Source organism: Euprymna scolopes, chromosome 44 (assembly GCF_053919585.1).
Source record: "Euprymna scolopes isolate OS-2025 chromosome 44, ASM5391958v1, whole genome shotgun sequence".
Lineage (NCBI taxonomy): Eukaryota > Metazoa > Mollusca > Cephalopoda > Sepiida > Sepiolidae > Euprymna > Euprymna scolopes.
Window position 1 is genome coordinate 39278379 of NC_136525.1, and position 6586 is coordinate 39284964.

Below are 6586 nucleotides of genomic sequence, written 5' to 3' on the forward strand. Positions count from 1 at the left end.
ACCTTTAACCAGCTCCCATTTCCCACCTCTCGGGAGCTGGTCCCCTTTTTCCCTTCCCCCTCCCTTCACTCCTCACATTAAAAATTGGCCTTGTGCCTAATTTGCTCGGTGGGGGAGCAAATAAATACCATCTGTTCTTCAGATGCTGCACTTCTATTTTTTGTTCTCTTTCGGTGGAGGAGAAATCCTTCACGGCTGAGACAATTTTTATTTTTGTACCTTTTCTCCACGTTAAAAAACGACCCTGGCGTCTAACTCTGTCCATGTGGGGAGGCATAGTAAATAGGTACAATAATCATGGACAAGATCACAGTGTAATATCTGTTCTGATGCTATACTTCACCTTTTATGTCCTCGGTGAGGAGTTGAGAAATACTTCATGACTGAGGCAATTTTTTTTTTGTTCCCATCCAGAGTGCCCCCCCCCCCCATTTTGGGGAACTCGATTTTTCCCCACATTAAAAGTCGGCCGGCCTTGTGTCTAACTCTGCCCTCGTGGGGAGGCAAGTAAATAGGAACATCCTCTTCTTTCTCTTTTTCTGCTCCCCCTCCTCCTCCTCCTCCTCATTTTCTCTGGCTTCTCTTCTTTCTCTTTTAATATTCCTCCTGCTATAATTTTATCGACCCTCCTCCTCCTCCTCCTCCTCCTCCTGCTCCTCCTCTACCGCTCCTCCTCCAGCTCTTCTTTTTCTCCTACTCCTCTTTTTCTCTGGCTTCTCTTCTTTCTCTTTTAATACTCCTCCTCCTATAATTTTATTGACCCTCCTCCTCCTCTTCTACCGCTCCTCCTCCTCCCCTTACTCTTCTTTTCCTCCTACTCTTCTTTTTCTCCTCTAGATCCTCCTCCTACTGTTCTTCTCCTACTTTTCTTTTTCTCCTACTCTTATTTTTCTTCTCCAGCTCCTTCTCCTACTATTATCTTTTTTTTCTCCTACTCTTCTTTCTCTTCTCCAACTCCTCCTCCTATTCTTCTTCTTCTTCTTCTTCTTCTTATTATTATTATTATTATTATTATTATTATTATTATTATTATTATTATTATTATTCCCTCGAAAGCGGCAAACCGAAAAGAAAAGATCATGGACCGACGACGGGATTTAAATGACGAATAATATGAAGGTGCGTTTCAAATGGAAATACTGCTTTCATTTTGTTGTCGATTAAGTTTGAAAGCAAAAAAGGCGTGGGGTTAAGGAGGTGAAAACTTCGCCCATTGTCCGTCCTTAATGACGATTATGAGGGCGCAGGGGGACTGGTAGGGCGAAGGAATGGTTTGGAAATCGTGGTTTTCTGTCCTCAAAATCGAGGTATCATATTTAAGCCAATGGCGTTTAGAGCGCGTCCAGGGTATAGGATTCACTCCAGACGTTTTATACCGCTCTCGGTGGTTGCCAGGTCAAATTAAATAGCTGATTAAGGGATGCACATGGCTTGTTTTAAGAAACAGAGACTAAGACATTCGTAAAAAAGGCTTGTTCACTAAAAACAACATCATGCAATGCACGTAGTGAGCAAGCAAGATGTGTTGAACAGTGTCGATAATAAATTAGAACTTTAAAATAAAACATATAAAAACTTTTTAAAAATGTATTTAAAAATAAAATAAAAATAAAGAACACTGTTATATTGTGAGATTTGACAAGCCAACGCCTTAGAGGAAGCGGGTTAGGGTTAGGGTTAGGCGATTAGCAATGAATTAATTGTTTCGCAAAGAGAGAAGACAAATCCTGGAAGAGCGGACTTTCTAGAAATGCACGGGACTAACGACCTATCGCAGTCAGCATGAACAAGGCAATTTCTTAAACTGATCTGTAAACGAGGACTGTTTATTGAAAAATTACGTCAGGCCCGTGATAAACAAGCAAAATCTGTGAGACTTTTTTTTTTTAAACATTAGAAAACTTTAAATAAGGCATTTTAAAAAAGGAAAATTAAGAAACACAATTTATACTGAAACTTTATTTTAATCAATATTAATTAAAAAAATAGAAACCACAATATTTTTTTTACAAGCTAGTCACCACTTATCAATGCCCAAAGGCCACTCGAGGATAAGGGTCAATGAATGTAAGGTGGAAGTGTAGTTATCGTTAATAGTGTAAATTGGGTAGAATTTAGATGATTTCAGGGAGCGGCTCAACAAGAACTTGTTTACATTGGACTTGAAGGTTTCGAAGTCAGTCTTACAAGGCAAGATAGGTCGCGCCGAGCAGCTCCTGCCCAGTTCTGTTTCTGCGTTGAAAGCAAATAAACATCGCGCTGTCACATAAATTTTAAAGACTAAAATGTGTTTATTATTTTATTTATTTATTTTTTTTATTTTTACAAAGGCATCACCACATTATCAAGGCCACGAGCCCAGTCAAGGATAAGGGTTAAAGAGTGTACAGTAGAAATTGGACAATATAGTAATCCTTAGTAACGGAAATTCGGTAAAGTTGATAACTTATATGGAACGGCTCATCAATAACTTATTTACGTTAGACTTGGACACAACCATATTGTAGTCAGCCGGAAAACAGAAAAACGGAAGGCAATTCCACAGGCGTGCAGTTCTAAGAAAGAAGCTTTGTTCATGGAATCTGCGTTTAGGTTTAGGCACAGATAAAGAGTGGGGGCGGGGAATTATTGATAGTGTTTTCAGCTAGACGAGTGTTTCTTGTGAAAGTTTGGCGTGGGGGGACCATAGATTGAAGCTCAGTCGATCACTTTCCATGAAAATAACGATACATCAGAGACAAACTCGCAACATTTCTTCTGTGAGATAGAGGTTGCAGGGAAGAGAAAAGGACATCTCCACGAAGTCTATTTTGAACTCTATCAAGGCAGGACAAGTCCTTTCTAGCAGCTCCTGCCCAGATGTTGCAACAGTATTCCATCCTTGGACGTACCTGGCTCTTATGTAGATAGAGAATTGCATCAGCAGTGAGATATCTACCGGATCGATAGAAAGATCCCACCATTTTTCCAGCGGCCTTGGCAACAGATTTCATGTACCTGTTCCATTTAAGATCAGGGGTAACGGTCGAGCCCAGAAGCTTGTCAAAACTTGAGGCCTCCTGAAGATGAGAGCCATTCATTTCAAGTGGATCAGAATGTAAACTATTTTTACATATTTACGCATATAGTCAAGCAATGCCGATACATCAACAAAACCAACAGTATCCTCTTTAAATATCCAAAAATTGCTAGATCAAAATCACCAGCCTCATATGTTTACATACCCTGCCTTGATAGAGTTAAAAATAGACTTCGTAGCCTAGTAGGGGATGCCCTTTTCTCTTCCCTGCAACCTCTTTCTCACAGAAGAGACGTTGCGATCTGTCTCAGTTTTATTGTAATTTTCATGGCAAATTCTTGATGAACCGTTCCACTTAAGTTAACAAATTTACCGAATTTCCATTACTAACGATTCCAATTGACTACTGTACACTCTTTAATCCTTATCCTCGAGTAGTCTCTGAGCCTTGATAAGTAATGATGCTTATATAAAACAATCATTTGAAGCCTCTTTTTCATCTGCTTTAGGCGTGACTTATTACCAACAACTCAGACTTCAGCAGATAAACAGGACTTTTTCGACAGGCCTGCTTTACGGGGGTCGTGTTCAGAACCCCCTCCCTCGGGCTAACCCATATCATCCGTTTTTCTTTTGTTTTTGTTGCCAACTATGAACCCTTATCTAACACGCTTTTTATGTTAAAAATATTAAATAAAAATTATTTAATACAAAAAAACAATAAATAAATAAAAATGAAAACAAACTAAATGAAGATAGTGGGTAATTGTGGTCGAGTTTTTTCTTAACTTCTACAAGAGAGAGAAAAAGGAGGTGGAGAGATATAGATGGGCAAAAGGATGAGAAAGAGTAGTGAGAGGAAAATAGAGAGGGGAGACAGAGAGGGGGAGAGAAAGAGGATGTAGAGGAAAATAGAGAGGGGAAACAGAGAAAGATTGAGACGGGAAGAGAAAGAGGATGTAGAAGTACATAGAATAGAAGACAGAGAGATTAGGAAGAGAAAGGGAGAGAGAAGTAGACAGAGAGGGGGAGAACGATGGAAGAAGAAGGGAAGGAAGACAGAGAAGGGGCACAGAGACAGGGGAATAAAAAAGGGGACAGAAAGATAAAGAGGGATACACAGAGAGGACAAAGAAAAAAATGGAGAGGAAGATAGAGAGAGATGAAGATAGAAGAGAAAGAAGGAAAAGGAGAGAAAGTTAGAGAGAGATACAGGGGGAGAGGGAAAAAGAGGGGAAGGAAGATAAAGATGGATACAGAGAGAGGGGAAGAAAATAAGGGGAGGAAGATAAAGATGGATACAGAGAGAGAGGAAGAAAAGAGGGGAAGGAAGATAAAGATGAATACAGAGAGAGAGAGAGAGGAAGAAAAGAGGGGGAGGAAGATAAAGATGGATACAGAGAGAGAGGAAGAAAAGAGGGAGAGGAAGATAAAGATGGATACAGAGAGAGGGGAAGAAAAGAGGGGAAGGAAGATAAAGATGGATACACAGAGAGGGAGAGAGAGAGAGAGAGAGGAAGAAAAGAAGGGAGAGGAAGATAAAGATGGATACAGAGAGAGAGGAAGAAAAGAGGGAGAGGAAGATAAAGATGGATATAGGGAGAGGGGAAGAAAAAAGGGGAAGGATGATAAAGATGGATACAGAGAGGGGAAAAAGCGGCGGAGGAATATAAAGAGGGATGCAGAGAGAAGGGAAGAAAAAAGGGGAGAGGAAAATAAAGAGAAATACACACAGAGACAAAGGTGCTTTTTCGGGGTTGTAAATAATGAGCAACAATGAATTCATTAATGCCGGAAGGAAGAGAGATAGATGGAGAATTATAGCCGTCAATGTCTGAACTAGCCAGCACATTGCTTGAGTGAATGACTTTTTGCTAACTTTCGAAATTATGGAACAAGTATTTATTTCATGTATTAATGAAGCTGGAATAAACAGTTTTTAGGGCGTATTGATATCTATAATATACATCTCACCTGTCTGTGTAAACATATGTATGTATATATGTATGTATGTATGTGTCAGGTCATGTCATATGCTACTGGTACCATGTAACCCAGTACTACCTGCCTCATGGTCGGATCACCGGCGACTAAACTGGTTCCCCCACCAGACTTGTTTGGTGAGGAGGGCGGCTAGTCTCCCTGAAGGATTAAAAACAAGACCTTCCAAAGGGCGAATGAACTCTTTTTCTGGGTCAACGGCCAACTAGCACCGTGTATATTTGTGTGTGTGTGTGTATATGTGTATTGGGGTGGAGAGGGCTCCCGTAAGCCGTGGTGAAGGCAACATTTCTAGGAGAAGCAAATCTCTGATTTAAAAAAAAACATAAAGCGGGAGACCAGTACCCGCATTAAGCTGGTCTGCAGTTTAATTTGTTGCTGGTTATCTTGCTCTTGCTTGTTGCTGGATCTCAACATTTTGAACCGAGAGAGAGACTTAGCTGTCGTACAAAGCTAAGACTCTGTAACATCATCTTTGTATAGATACTCCCTCAGGCATTTGGGCTCATGGATTTTAAATGTCTGAGGGAGTGGCACTCGTCTGACAAGACGTTGCAATCATCATGTATGTATGTATAACACTTTCGAAAGAGGCGACGGTTTTTCACGAGATCGGTATCGTTTTGAAGAACGATAATTCGGACGACAAATATAAAAAATTGGCTAAAAACACTAATTCATCCTCAACTGGGCACTTTTCTAGAGGGAGCGGTCGCTGTTTTCCCCAGCATTTTCGAAACCCACCCCCTCTTTTTGATTGAAGAGCCTTAATTTAACTATTCGTCACTTCCGCTTAGGCGATAGACGCAATGACAAAACGTCACGTTTTTCTGTCATAGATGTACCTTTGAGCCTGAAAAGATAAAAATTTACCAGTCATCTTATAAGATGTATAACAATAACACACTGAATTTTCAAGAGTTTACGACAATTCTAAATATCTGTACAAAAAAAGTCTGGACTCATTGAAGGCAGCTCGTATGTGTGTGTGAGATAGAAGTTTTAAGATAAGAAATGTTATTCGTATTTTTTTTTAAATCTTTCCAGCTATTGTTCTCATATTCAATGTTACTTATACAACGTTTCGGTCGATATCACTTTCGACCTTCTTTCGATATATCTTATTTAACTCGGGATTTTTTTTTTTTTGTGGAATTCGGGAATCAACTATCACAGGTGGAAAATCTTCGGTAAAATTCAGTTGTAAAGTTACAATCTTTTTGGAAGTTCAATGTTCAGTAATCAACGCGGGCGACATTCAAAATTATATTTGCGAATTATTTAAAACTAGCCTGAGTGCCCGGCGTTGCTCGGGAGTTTGGAGGTGTGTGTTGAGCAAAAAAAAAAAATAAATAAAAATAATAATAAAATAAATGAATAAAATAAAGAAAAAAGGTGGTAGTAGGCAGTCGGGCTCGAATCTGTACCGCGAAAGAGAAAAAGAACGTGAAAAAAAAAACGTGACGTCTTTGTCGTTGCGTCCACCGCCAAACCGTAAGTGGCGAAGGTTTAAATTAAGGCTAGTCAATCGAAAAAAGCGGGGATGACTTTCGAAAATATCGGCGA